Source organism: Macaca fascicularis, chromosome 7 (genome assembly GCF_037993035.2).
Source record: "Macaca fascicularis isolate 582-1 chromosome 7, T2T-MFA8v1.1".
Taxonomy (NCBI): Eukaryota; Metazoa; Chordata; class Mammalia; order Primates; family Cercopithecidae; genus Macaca; species Macaca fascicularis.
Genome location: NC_088381.1, coordinates 51,681,671 through 51,696,661, shown reverse-complemented (window position 1 = coordinate 51,696,661; position 14,991 = coordinate 51,681,671). Strand labels below are relative to the sequence as shown.

General features: G+C 48.1%; 1 protein-coding gene across 2 annotated transcripts in view; it reads right to left on the bottom strand.

The window, feature by feature from the left end:
• ARID3B (AT-rich interaction domain 3B) overlaps positions 1-14,991 on the bottom strand; it is a 64,181-nt gene that overhangs the window by 11,154 nt on the left and 38,036 nt on the right. The window lies entirely within an intron of this gene.

The following is a 14,991-nucleotide window of genomic DNA, read 5'->3' as shown; positions in this document are numbered from 1 at the left end:
TATGAAGGCAGGGGTTGTCTTTCCTTTACCATGCCTACCATGCCTTACAGCGTTTAATAAATTAACCTACCCAGACATGTTTCTCGGAGTCGAAGCAACCAGCCCCATGGTAATTCAATTGAGAATCTTTTTCTAAAGTTTCTTTTTAGAGACAGGGTGTCACTCTGTTATCGAGGCTGGGGTGCAGTCGTGTGATCATAGCTCACTGTGGCTTGAACTCCCGGGCTCAAGCGATCCTCCCATCTCAACCTCCTGAGGAACTGGGACTACAGGGGCACACCACTATGCCTGGCTAATCTTTAAATTTTTTTGTAGAGACAGGGTCTCACTATGTTGCCCAGGCTAGTCTCGAACATCTGGTCTCAAGGAATCCTCCCACCATGCCTCCTGAGTAGCTGGGATTTACAAGCTCCACCCACTGCACCCAGCTCTCAACTGGGAATCTTTTTTTTTTTTTGAGTCGGAGTCTCACTCTGTTGCCCAGGCTAGAGTGCGGTGGCACGATCTTGTCCCACTTCAACCTCCGCCTCCCAGTTCAAGTGATTTTCGGCTAATTTTTGTATTTTTAGTAGAGACAGGGTTTCACCACGTTGGCCAGGCTGGTCTCGAACTCCTGACCTTGGGTGATCCACCCGCCTCGGCCTCCCAAAGTGCTGGGATTATAGGCGTGAGCCACCGTGCCCAGCCTCAACTAGGAATCTTAAACACACTTCCCACACGCCTGTGACGTGCCTGCTGGGACCCTCACAATTGAGGCCAAAGGGGAAAACAGGTGTCAAAGAGCAGGCAGTGGCCAGGTGTGTGACAAGCATAAGACAGATGTGGCGAGTGTTGAACCAGCATGGCAGGGCTTGCCCAGCTGAGGAAGTACTGTCCTACAGGTCACCTTGGACAGCTAGCTTTGAAACTCCATCTGCAAACAGCTTTCAGAGTTTGCACTATTTTCTTTTGAATCTTTTTTTTTTTTTTGAGATGGAGTCTCACTCTGTTGCCCAGGCTTGAGTGTAGTGGTATGATCACAGCTCAGTGTAGCCTCAAAATCCCGGGCTCAGGTGATCCTCCCACCTCAGCCTCCTAAGTAGCTAGGACCGTAGGTGCACACCACCTAGCTCAGCCCAGTTAATTTATTTTGTTTTTTATTTGTTTTTATCTTTTGAGACTGAGTCTTGCTCTTTTCCCCAGGCTGGTGTGCAGTGGGGTGATCCCAGCTCACTGCAACCTCTGCCTCCTGGGTTCAAGTGATTCTCCTGTCTCAGCCTCCCGAGTAGCTGGGATTACAGGTGAGTGCCACCACACCTGGCTATTTTTAATAATTTTAGTAGAGATGGGGTTTCACCATGTTGGCCAGGCTGGTCTCGAACTCCTGACCTCAAGTCATCTGCCAGCCTCAGCCTCCCAAAGTGCTGGGATTACAGGCGTATTTTTATTTTTTGTAGAGGTGGGGTCTCACTATGTTGCCCAGGCTGGTCTCAAACTCCTGGACTCAAGCAATCCTCCCACTTCAGCCTCCCAAAGTGTTGGGATGACAGGCGTAAGCCACTGCACCCAGCTGAGATTTTCTAGTGTGGTTCGAACCGCCTCTGAAGGCAACTCCCCAGAGAGGAATTACAAATTCATTTTGAGTAGTCAATGGATTAACTGCCTGGCTATTTGAGATGGCATCTTTGAAGGACAACATTGTTATAGATGTAGAAATTTCATTAAAAATTAGCCTCTTTATAGTCACACACAAAGTGACTGTATTATATTAGACTGAGAGCTGCTTAGGGCAAGGGGGACACTGGCAGATACAGAACCTGAGTAGACAAGGAAGGGTCACAGTGGTGTCTGAAGTCAAGGTTGTAACCTAACTAATCAGTGACCTCTTCCCAGAGGGGAAAATGGACTCTTGTGGGAACTGTCATCACACCACAGAGAAACCGCAGGTAAGAGGCGCACTGGAAGCCGTGGTGGTGGCCCCGGCACCCTACCGTGTGGCCCAGCCCCACCCGCGGCATACTTCAGAAGCTGCTGTTTTCCTCACTCCACAGTGGACTCTCCTCACACAAGCCCCCATGCCCTGCTCAGGCACCCTGGTTCTGGAGATCAAGCTGATAAGGAGATTGGGAACATTCTTCCCTGTGGCTGGCCCTCTGTTAAACTGTTAAAGTGGCTCCCAGTGCAGGCTGGCCACTTGGTGCCATCAGAAACAAAGCGGAGGCTATGCCGAGGGCTCTCTCTAGATGACGGTGGGGCTTTCTCCCATCGGATAATCCAGACACAAAAGCCTGCTGTGTCTTTGATTCCTCTAACAACTGAGAGAGGCAGAATCTGCAGGGTGGTCTCAGCAGTTTGCTTTGTGCTTAATGGACCTGGTAGCCATTTCTCTTGTCCAAAGTAAATTCTACTATGAAGAAAGAAGGCCTTTAAGCTAAGTTTACCTGCTGAACAAGAACCAATAGGCAACTGACAGACTCAGGCCTCAGTTTCTGCAAATGTGAAGCGAGGAATTTGGACTAGATGATTTTCAGTTCTAAAGTCTATGAATAAAAAATTAAAACAAAATTCTGCTGATGTACCTTCAAGCCAGCAACATACAAATTGATAAACAAACAAAAATTGGCAGTTGTGATTATTACCAAAGGGAGAATGACTTGGTTTTAGGAACCTGCCTGAATGACAGGGTAATGTTGTCAAATGGCCTTGATACAGACGGTTTGAGATTTTCTCTGTGAAGGGCCCCTGGCTTAAGACCAGATTTGTGAAGTTCACATCCACAAGCAATGGCTCCTTTCCCAGCCTTTGTGGGAGGGAGCAAGGGGCTCTGGCCTGCTCTCTGGATGGTTTTCTATCTTCCTCTAAGGAAGCTCTTCACCTGAGAGAGACAGGCCTCTGTCCACGATAAATGCAAAAGCAACCCGCAGAGCACTGGGAAGGAGGCAAACACCCACTGAAGAGAGTTCTTTGTGGGTCACTGGTGTTGGCCCTACAGGAGACCAAATCTCCACCCCCATCATGCCTCCCAGAAGAGGGTAAGCACCTGATGGGGAAGCCTGTGGACTGTCAGTCACTGCTATCAAAGCAGGAGCTAGGATTGAGGGTAATTAATCATGCTCTCTCTGACAGGAATCCAGGGCCTTATCTGCACCCCAAGAAGTGCCGCTGGTCTCCAGTTCCCTCCTCAATAAAGGAGACTGACAGTTGCAACAAAGAGGCCCCTTATCAGATTTCAGCCAGGGAGCCTGCAGCCCGAGGGAGGGACGGATGTAAAAGGCTTTTATGAGGGCCATGGACCCAGTGAAGCTGGCGGGACTCCTGGGGCTTTAACCCTTGTTGGTGGGAATGCCGCTGGGCGCTGGCACTAGCAGACCACAGCTGTGATCAGCAGCTTCCAGTGCAGATGTGGCCAAACAAAAGCTGCTCCCTGGTACTTTGTTTTCCTTCCTGCCGCTCAGACAACCAAGACAACCTGAGCTGCGGATAGGGGTGAGGGCAGAAGAAAAGATGGTCTCTTCTTGCTTTGGAGACAAAGATGAGAGATGGTAAGAGTGTTGAAGGGAAAGTCACTTCCTCCCCATTGCAGAGAATGGGCCGGTTCCAGGGAAGTCCAGAAGCAAACAGGGGCAGGGACCCCAGACAGACTCATATGGCTGCCTTCCTGCCCACTGTGCGGGGTGAGGGCCCAGGACCCAGGGTATGGCCCTGCCAGGGACCCTCACTGCTTTTTCCTGGCTTTGAGAAAGATCATTAATCATTTCCATAGCCTGACTGTCAAAGAGAGCTGACCAGAGAGCCTGGAGAAGTTAAAATCTGTGTTAAGCAGGGAATGTGTGCAGGCTTCCTGAACCTTCCTCTGCATCTTCATTCTTGCCCTGCTCCAGGCCTGCTCCAGGCCTGCTCCCCAGAAGCCAGTAGAGAAATGACTGCTGATTTTCCCCCATCACTTGTTCATATAGAGAATATCACAGTAGATACTGGCAACTACTAGAGGGGACAAGGGCTGAAAAACTACCTATTGGGTACTATGCACACTACCTGGGTGACGGGATCAATCGTACCCCAAACCCCGGTGCCATGCAATATATTCATGTAACAAACCTGCACATGTACCCCTTGAACCTCTAACAAAAGTCGTAATAGGAAAGGAAAAGGGAAAGGGAAAGGAAAAGGAAAGGTCTCCCGCTGGGAAACCAGGCAGCAGTGTCTGGCAGTCGGCCATGCAGCTTGTAGTTGCCCTGTTCCACAAGACAGGGCAGAGGCAAGGATGTGCCAATATGCTAGTATGGACTGACAAGAATCCTTAAGCCTTCCACCTCCAATTGCCCACTGAGTGGGTCTAACTTACATACAGTATAGTGCATTAACCTTAAACATACAGCTCGCTAGATGTGTACTTCCAAATACACCTCTGCAACCATCCCTCACATCAAAACATAGAACTTTTTTTTTTCTTTGAGACAGAGTCTCAACTCTGTTGCCCAGGTTGGAGTACAGTGGTGTGATCTGGGCTCACTGCAACCTCCATCTCCTGGGTTCAAGTGATTCTCCTGCTTCAGCCTCCCAAGTGGCTGGGATTACCGGTGCTTGCCACCATGCCTGGCTAATTTTTGCATTTTTAGTAGAGACGGGATTTCACCATCTTGGCCAGGCTGGTCTCGAACTCCTCACCCGGTGATCCGCCTGCCTCAGCCTCCCAAAGTGGTGGGATTACAGACGTGAGCTACCACGCCCGGCCAAAATACAGAACATGTCCAGCACCCCTAGAAAACTCTCTCATGACTCTTTCCAATTAATATCCATCCCTCCACCCTACCCACTCTGGAAATAAACTGCTATTCTGACATATATTTTTTTGAACTTTATATAAATGGACTCATATAGTATATATTCTGTGTCTGGCTTCTTTTGTTCCATATCAGGTCTGAGAGTCATCCTAGTGGTGTATAGCAGTAGTTCATAACTTTTTTTTTTTTTTTTTGAGACGGAGTCTCACTCTGTAGCCCAGACTAGAGTGCAGTGACATGATCTCGCCTCACTGCAGCCTCTGCCTCCCAGGCTCAAGCAATCCTCTCACCTCAGCCTCCCAAGCAGCTGGGACTACAGCAGGTGCCACCACATCTGGCTTTTTTTTTTTTTTGGTAGAGATGGGGTTTCACCATGTTGCCTAGGCTGCTCTTGAACTTCTGAGCTGAAGTGATCCGCCTGCCTCACCTTCCCAAAGTGCTGTGATTACAGGTGTGAGCCACTGCACCCAGCTAGTTCACAACTTTCTACTGCTGTGTAGTGTTCTAGTATGTGACTATGCTACATTTATTTATCCATTCTACTACTGATGGACATTGGAATTCTTTCCAGTTTTTGGCTATAATGAATGGAGCTGCTATGAATAATGCTTGCCTGTATCTTTCAGTGAACACAAGCACTCATTTCTGTTGGGAATATACCCAGGAGTGCAACTGCTGGGTAACAAGGTCCAGGTATGTTTAGTTTTAGCAAACACTACCAAACAGACTTCCAAAGTAGATGTATCCCTTTACACTCCCAGCTGTAACGCATGGGAGAGCTGGTGGTTTTACAACCTTGGAGGCTAATTTTAAACTCATTACCTTTTTTGCTACTCCAGCTTCGACTAATCTCTTTAGGTGAAGTTCAACAGTAAATGTAATATTGTATTCTGCTATGCCTAATAAGAAGATTATGGTGGCTGGGCGCAGTGGCTCACGCCTATAATCACAGCACTTTGGGAGGCCGAGGTGGGCAGATCACCTGAGGTCAGGAGTTTGAGACCAGCCTGGCCAGCATGGTGAAACCCCATCTCTACTAAAAATACAAAAATTAGCTGGGTGTGGTGGCAGGCGTCTGTAATCCCAGCTACTCGGGAGGCTGAAGCAGGAGAATCGCTTGAACCCAGGAGGAGGAGGTTACAATGAGCCGAGATCGCATCATTGCGTTCCAGCCTGGGCAACAGAGCGAGACTCTGTCTCAAAACAAAGAAAGAAACAAAAAAAAGATTATGGCTATGACAACTGCATTCAGAGAAACTGGCCAATGAGTCAGAAGGAGGTGGACTGCGGGGTCTTCCCTGCTTTGCCTGCCACTGGGCAGATCTGGCTGGCATCTCCAGGAGGGGAGTGGAAGGCTGGCTGGGCTGGGGCACACCTCATGGGCCTTCTGGCCTGAGCAGTGCATGGCTGTCTGAGTTTCCAGTGCTGTCCGTGCCACTAGTCTCTCAAGACCCAGCAGAACTTCCCCATGGTGTAAGTAGGCCAAACACTCACTGTGATCTTTCCCTGTACCAACTCTTAGATGATTTACTGAATACTGGCTCACTTTGGGACAAAAGAGGCAAAACTATCAAATAACTCAATTTTCCCGTGTGTTAGAAATACCAATAAAAGATTTTGAAGGGGAAGAGGCTGAATTTAATGACAAAAGCAGGCTATTCAAATTAATTGTGACTTTCAAAAACCAGATTCCCTTTCTATGATCGTGGATAATGGGGTATTTATAGAGTATTATAAGGACTATTAAAAATGGAAAAAAACGGCCGGGCGCGGTGGCTCAAGCCTGGAATCCCAGCACTTTGGGAGGCCGAGGCGGGCGGATCACAAGGTCAGGAGATCGAGACCACAGTGAAACCCCGTCTCTACTAAAAATACAAAAAATTAGCCGGGCGCAGTGGCGGGCGCCTGTAGTCCCAGCTACTCAGGAGGCTGAGGCAGGAGAATGGCGGGAACCCGGGAGGCGGAGCTTGCAGTGAGCCGAGATCGCGCCACTGCACTCTAGCCTGGGCGACAGCGTGAGACTCCATCTCAAAAAAAAAAAAAAAAAAGGAAAAAAACTATATATTTTTAACAGCAGCTGGGTCACTTAGAGAGAGAAAAAGATCTGGCCTCAGACAAAGGGCTAATCCAGACACTTAAAGATTTGCATTTTAGACTTTCATTTGGGGATAAAGTTAGAAAATGAAGCCCCAAAGCCTATTTTATCTGAAAAAGACAACATATTTTCATCTACCAGGAAGGTTGTCTAGGACACAGACCATTTACGGCAAGATACAAAGAATATACAAGAAATTGCCGCCACCAAAAGGCAAAGCAATATATGTCATGAACATTTCCTTGCCTGAGATGGATAGATAAGCACACAACAGAAGGAAAAACACTCAAGTTGCACTTTGAAGCATACTAAGCCCTTTTCCCACGGTAAATTCTTTGTATATTCTGAAGATCCAACAATCCATTTGGGAAAACCAAGGTCAGTTTGCAGCCTTGAACAGAACTGATGGGGGCAGGAGGGCAGGTCTACAAGTGAGAGCTTGACAAAACTTGTCTTCCATGTAGCCAGGCAGTTCCTTAGCCTGGTGTGCCCAGATGGGGCAGGGGCAGGAAAAGAGAGCCTTGCTGGAGGGCATTCTGGGCACCTCCTGTGTCCCCCAACCCCTATCCCATCCTGCCTTGACAGATGGCAGCCTCTGTGCCACTCCGAGTTGTCACATCTGCCCTTCCCTATTTCTCTGAGAAACAGCCCTGATCCTGAGATGAAGACCCATCTTGCACATCAGGTTCTTCCCTGTGTTCATCGGCTAGATGCTCAAAAGCACTACTGGAAGATGGCCTGTGGAGGCAGGCCAGCACCCTCTTGGGGGCAGTGAATGCTGCAGAAGACACAATCCTTGCCTGCTGCCCCAAAGGGGAGTGATGGGGTTGCTGGCTCTAGGGAACAAGTTTCTCAAAGATAAGGCAGGAGAAGCAAAGCACACTGGCTTTGGAGTTAGGAGACTGCATGCTAAGTCTGCTCTGTGGCCTTAGGTGAGTCACTTAACCTTGGTCTGCTTCTTCAGGGTTACAGGTGATAACCTTTGCTCTCTCTACTCCACAGAGCTGGAGCTGAGGGGAGCAGGAGATCAGATAATGGGTTGAAAGGGTTCTGTAATGTGTACGGTATAATAAAAATGGAAGTAACAGTAAAATCACCATTATTGTCATCATCATCCTGACTCTTTAATGAAACCACACTTTTGTTTCACTTCCTAGGGAATAAGAGAACAAGCTTTTCTTCCTCACTGATGAAGGAAAAATGAAATTGTTTATAATAGCCTTTGCTTACTAGACTTAGAAATTAGTCCCTCCCCTTCGGCACTGAAAGACTAAATGGAAAATCTGTGAGGGAATGGTATTTCAGAAACTACCCACAGGGAGTTAAATTAGCCAGACAATTTTATTTAGAACTGTTTTGGCTTTACGTTTGACAAAGAAACACGTTTTTTGTTTGTTTTTTTTTGACAGTCTCATTCTGTTGCCCAGGCTGTGGTGCGATCTTGGCTCACTGCAACCTCTGCCCCCCAGGTTCAAGCGATTCTCCTGCCTCAGCCTCCCGAGTAGCTGGAATTGCAGGCATGTGCCACCATGCCAGGCTAATTTTTGTATTTTTAGTAGAGATGGTGTTTCACCATGGTGGCCAGGCTAGTCTCAAACCCCTGGCCTCAAGTGATCCGCCTGCCTTGGCCTCCCAAAGTGCTGGGATTACAGGCGTGAGCCAATGCGTCCAGCCGAAACGTATGTATCTTTTGCACACACAAGGCAAAAGATGAGCCAAAAGGGGCATCACAGTTCTAAAACCTAACTAATCTTTTCTAGAGAAATACTCTGGTGGGAGTAGGGTGGTAGGGGACAATCAAGGGCAAGGTGCTTAACTGAATTTGGCTTCAGTCAGCAAAAGAGGAAATACATTACACAGCAAGGACAGGAGAGAAGCATTTGGTCTCGGAGATTCCTGGTGTCGTTTCACATAATTACTTTGATAGAAAACTGCTAAAGGGGCTTTTCTTCTTTTGATTTTTGTTCATCAAGGGTAGCTCAATAGACACAATCATGGACACACAATACAGACAATAGAAACTTCCAAGACAACTTTAATTGAACCCTCTCATTCTATAGATAAGGAAACTGTGGCCGCCAGAGTGGGGAGGATGTGCTCAAGATGAGGAGAACGAAGGGATGTTAGCCCTGGCTTTGCACTATCAGTCCAGAGCTCTTTCCACCTCCACAGGGCACTGCCTCATGCGACTCCATTCTTCTCAGGCTCCTTTATGGGCAGGCTGCTCTGCTGTTCAGGGAGGGGAGGGGGTCGCCAGGGTGTAAGTCACCCTGGTCTTGCCTAGAAACCAAGGTGCTGAGGGCTGAAAGGCCCATCTGTTGCAGTCAATTCGCCCAAACATGTTAACAAGCGAGAGACACAGCACAAACCAGCAGTTATGGCCTGTCCCTGTCTCCCACTGGACAGCCATTTTATCACCTGCAGCTGCGGTCATTTGGGGCGGCCTGCTGTGTGCTGCCTCCCTCAGAGCCGTCTGCTTCCTCTGTGGGCACAGCCTGCTGTGTCAAAGCTGCCGGTCCCTCTCACAGCCCAGTTGGGTGTCTCCAGGCCTTTGAAACTCAGGCTATTTTCTTTCTTTTCTTTCTTCCTTCCATTTCCCTTTCCCTCTTTTTTTTTTTTTTGAGACAAGGTCTCACTCTGTTGCCCAGGCTGGAGTGCAATGGTATGAGCTCAGCTCACTGTAGCTTGACCTTCCAAGCTCAAGTGATCCTCCCACCTCAGCCTCCAAAGTAGCTGAGATTACAGGTGCGTGCCACCACACTCAGCTAATTAAAAAAAAAAAAAAAAGTTTTTGTGTAGAGACAGGGTCTCACTATGCTGTCCAGGCTAACTTTCCAATGACTCCTGTGATATCTATTGCTTATCTTTCATATTAGCTATGGAGGCCAAGTCCCTGAACTGCTGCCGAGGTCTATGAGGCTTTTCCTTGGTCCCAGCTAACAAGATCTGCCTCCTGTGTCCCCCAGACACTCCACAAGTGACAAGTCACAAATGTCTAAGGGCCCTTGGTCTCACCATTCTGTTAAGAACAAAGACAGCCGGGCTCGGTGGCTCACGCCTGTAATCCTATGACTTTGAGAGGCTGAGGCGGGTGGATTACCTGAGGTCAGGAGCTCAAGACCAGCCTGGTCAACATGGTGAAATCCTGTCTCTACTAAAAATACAAAAAAATTAGCCAGGTGCAATGGTGTGCACCTGTAATCCCAGCAACTTGGGAGGCTGAGGCAGGAGAATCACTTGAACGTGGGAGGCAGAGGTTGCAGTGAGCTGAGATGGTGCCACTGCACTCCAACCTGGGCTGCAGAGGAAGACTTCGTTAAAAAAAGAAAAAAAAAAAAAAAAAAAAAAGACAGGCCAGGTGTGGTGGCTCATGTCTGTAATTCCAGCACTTGGGAGGCTGAGGCACGAGAATCACTTGAACCCGGGATGGGGAGGTTGTGGTAAGCCAAGATTGACCACTGAACTCCAGACTGGGACTCTGTCTCAAAAAAAGGAACAAAGACAGCAAGCTTCACATGATTAAAAGTGTAATCTGAAGCCCAGAACGGTGTGGTGGTTCATGCTTGTAATCCCAGCACTTTGGGAGGCCAAGGCAGTTGCATCACTTGAGCCCAGGAGTTCGATACCAGCCTGGGCAACACAAGGGCCTCGTCTCCACATTAAAAAAAAAAAAAAAAAAAACACAGAAAAATTAGCTGAGTGTGGTGGCGCACACCTCTCAGCCCAGATTCTCAGGAGGCTGAGGTGGGAGGATCACCTGAGCCTGGGGAGGTCAAGGGTGCGGTGAGCCATGATTGTGCCACTATACTCCAGCTTGGGCAACAGAGTGAGACTCTATCTCAAAAATAAATAAGATAATTAATTTTTTTTTTTTTTTTTTTTTTTTTGAGACGGAGTCTTGCTCTGTGCCCCAGGCTGGAGTGCAGTGGCGCGATCTCGGCTCACTGCAAGCTCCGCCTCCCGGGTTCACGCCATTCTCCTGCCTCAGCCTCCCGAGTAGCTGGGACTACAGGCGCCCGCCACCTCGCCCGGCTAATTTTCTTGTATTTTTAGTAGAGATGGGGTTTCACCGTGTTAGCCAGGATGGTCTCGATCTCCTGACCTCGTGATCCGCCCGTCTCGGCCTCCCAAAGTGCTGGGATTACAGGCTTGAGCCACCGCGCCCGGCCAATAAGATAATTAATTAAAATAAAGGTGCAATCTGTTCCCACCCCTCTTTCAAAATTTTCTTTTTTTTTTTTTTCTGAGATGGAGTTTTGCTCTTGTTGCCCAGGCTGGAGTACAGTGGTGCGATCTCGGTTCACTGCAACCTCTGCTTCCCGGATTCAAGTGATTCTCCTGACTCAGCCTCCCAAGTAGCTGGAATTACATCTTCTTCTTTTTTCTTTTTTTTTTTAATTATAGGTATGGGGTCAGACTGGGCGCGGTGGCTCACGCCTGTAATCCCACCAGCACTTTGGGAGGCCAAGGCGGGCGGATCACGAGGTCAGGAGTTTGAGACCAGCCTGACCATCATGGTGTGACCCTGTTTCTACTAAAAAAAATACCGAAATTAGCCAGGCATGGTGGTGCATGCCTGTAATCTCAGCTACTGAAGAGGCTGAGGCAGGAGAATTGCTTGAACCTGGGAGGTGGAGGTTGTAGTGAGCCGAGATTGTACCATTGCACTCCAGCCTGGGCGACAGAGCAAGACTCCATCTCAAAAAAAAAAAAAAAAAAAAAATTATAGGAATGGGGTCTTGCTATGTTGCCCAGGCTGATCTCAAACTCCTGGTCTCAAGTGATCCTCCCACCTAGGCCTCCCCAAGTACTGGAATTATAGGTGTGAGCCCCCATGCCCCACTCCCAATCCTCTTGAATCACTCACTCTAGTTCAGACTACCAGATAAGAGTTTTCTAGGAAGGAGATCGCTGGGAAATAACAACCTCTACACTATCTTCCTGCCTCAGTCTCTCCTTTCTAGCCCAACTACACACTGCCACAACAAGTTTCCTGAAAGCCTACGTTTTGCCTTCAATAACTTAGCTGTATCTATAGACTGAAGTACTAACTTTTTGGGCAAACATAGCCCTTCAGAGTCTGGTGCCAGCTGACCCATCCAGGATGGCCCCTGGCTGTGGGCCACCAACAAGGGTTCTTCCAGCTACACCAGGACCACATGTGTCACAGCATTTTTTCCTCCACCTACATGGCTGGGTCTGATACACTAGAGCCACAGCTCGTCTCAGAGGCTTTCTGTGTACTCCAGCCCAGGGTGAGGTCCCAGCATTCACTCCTGTAGCACTCAGTCACAGGAAACAGCGCTACCTGATATGGCTTGCTCTCATGTACCTGACTGAAGGTAAGATGATTTTCACAAAAAGATTTTTTTTCCTTTTTTGATTTTTTTTTTGAGACAAGGTCTCACTTTGTTGTCCAGGCTGGAGGGCAGTGGTGTAATGTTGGCTCATGGTGGCCTCCAACTCCCCGGCTTGAGCAATTCGCCCACCTCAGCCTCCCAAGTAGCTTGGGACTACAGGCATGTATCACTTCGCCTGGCTAATTTTGTTTTATTTTTTGTAGGGACAAGGTTTCACTATGTTGCCCAGGCTGGTCTTGAACTCCTGGACTCACCTGATCCTCCCGCCTCAGCCTCTCACAGTGGTGGGATTACAGACGTGAGCCACCATACTCAGCTAAGAGTTTTTCTTGCAGAGAAAATTTTACATCTTTATTCTCTTTCCCATCTTTCCATGCCAGAGAGTCTCAACAGGGGACAATTTTGCCCTCCAGAAGACATTTATGACATCTAGAGACATTTTTGGTTGTTGTGACTGAGGGACTGCTATTGGTATCTAGCGGATACAGACCATGGATACTGCTAAACATTCTGTAGTAACCAGGTGCGGTGGCTCACACCTGTAATCCCAGCACTCTGAAAAGCCAAGGTGGGAGGATCACTTGAGGTCAGGAGTTCAATACCAGCCTGGGCAACATAGTGAGACCCCATTTCTACAAAACAAAGAAGTTAGCCAGGCATGATGGTGCCTACCTATAGTCCCAGCTACTCAGAAGGCTGAAGCAGGAGAAAGGCTTCAGCTCAGCACTTTGAGGCTGCAGTGAGCTATGATCGCACCACTGCATGCCAGCTGAAGCAACAGAGTGAGACTCTGTCTCAAAACTAAAAACAAAATCCTACAGTGCACAGACAGTCTCCACAACAAAGGGCTATCCATCCCAAAGTCAACAGTGCTGAGGCTGAGAAACCTTTTATTAAAGTAACAAGTAGCAGACAGAACCGTTTCCCTTCTGTTGGTAATGCCAGCAAATAGTGAAATACCTGACATAAGTGCTGAAGACAGGACAAAGATTTACTCAGGACCTGAAGAACCATAAACTGACATTATCAAAGGAAGTCACTCGCTCCTGCTTTGGGTTCACTCAGAAATATACTAGATGGAAATCTGGCAGTCCCAGTTGCCGCAGAACAGCAGGATATGCAGCAAAGACTGCTCTCTACTGCTGACTCTCAATTATGGGGCAGCTGGCTGAAGGACACAGATGCACCCAAACCTCAAGCAGCTTGAATACCCTGCATGTGGCAAGCTGAGCCGGGAAAACCAACAAGACTGCTCGCACAGCAAACATGTCCTGAGCACCTTCCTGCCTGGCCCTGTGCTAGCACTGGGGACGTGAAAGAATGACAAAGTGGTCCTCCTTGAGGAGCTCCTAGTCTAGTGGGGACATATAGTAGTAAACAGTTACTGATCTTCACAATTGGCTTGGCTGATCTCACTTCCATTTTCCTTTAAAAATCCTTCAGGGAAGGGAGAAAAACAATGAAGTGGAAAATAAAGCAGTGGAGCTCCACTGCTGATTAAAATCTATATTGCTATGGCAGCCCCTTTGAGACAGGATCAGCTCCTGGGTTTGCACCAGCTGGGCTTGTGGAGCTTGTAAATAATTAAAAGGTAATTGGAAGGGGAGACCAAAGTATTAAGTGGATTTCTCTCTCTCAGGGCAAACGGGGAGGTTCATTGCTGCCAGTCACATTATCTTTCAGGATTTCATATATATATATATATATATTTTTTTTCTTCTTTATTTTTGAATGGAGTCTCACTCTGTTGCCAGGATAGAGTGCAGTGGCAGAATCCTGGCTCACTGCAACCTCCATCTCCCGAGTTCAAGCAATTCTTCTGCCTCAGCCTCCCAAGTAGCTGGAACTACAGGCAGGCGCCACCACACCCAGCTAATTTTTGTATTTTTAGTAGAGACGGAGTTTCACCATGTTGGCCACGATGGTCTTGATCTCTTGACCTCCTGATCCACCCACCTTGGCCTCCCAAAGTGTTGGGATTACAGGCAGGAGCCACTGCGCCCAGCCTCAGGATTATATTCTTGTTTTTTACTGACACATGTAGTTTCAGGTAACAGCTGGAGGAGCAAACTAATGAGGGCTGCTCAGATTGCTTTGATGGGCTTAGAGATTGAGGAAAACCAAGATTCAAAACTTTCGATTGCCTTTTTAAGCAAACCAGCAGTAACAAACATGCTACCAAGAAGGCAATAAGGCTGCCAAAGGTAAAGGAGTGGGAGGAAGGAGGGAAAGAGACAGAAATGAGCTTAGAATATTTAGCTGCTGGGGGCTGCCATTACAGCTTGGCCCAGGATAAAGAGGAAGATTTCATTCTTAAGTCTCAATAAAGTTGTTGACACAGGCACCAAGGGATGCATGATCAGCTGTAACAGGATGCTGGGAACAGGCTACTGGGAGTAGTTCTCTCCTATGGTTTTGTCCTGAGGGTGATTAAGGTGGAGCCACACAGGTTGCTGAAGGCCTTCTCCTAGAGAGGCTGGGGTGCTGGCCATGCATTCTGAGGGCTGACTTGGCTGGTGAACCCATTGCTATGACTGAATACAAAGCCAGGAAGTTGAGTCACTCAGCTCTAAATTCAGTCGCACCATAGTCTATAGTGGAGATGGCTCTTGGGTATGTGCAGGGAGTGAGGACAGAAGGAAAGAGAATTGGGAGGGTGCGTTATAAAGCAGATGGCGGCTGGGCACAGTGGCTCATGCCTATAATCCCAGTACTTTGGGAGGCCAAGACAGGTGGATCACTTAAGGTCAGGATTTTGAGACCAGCCTGGCCA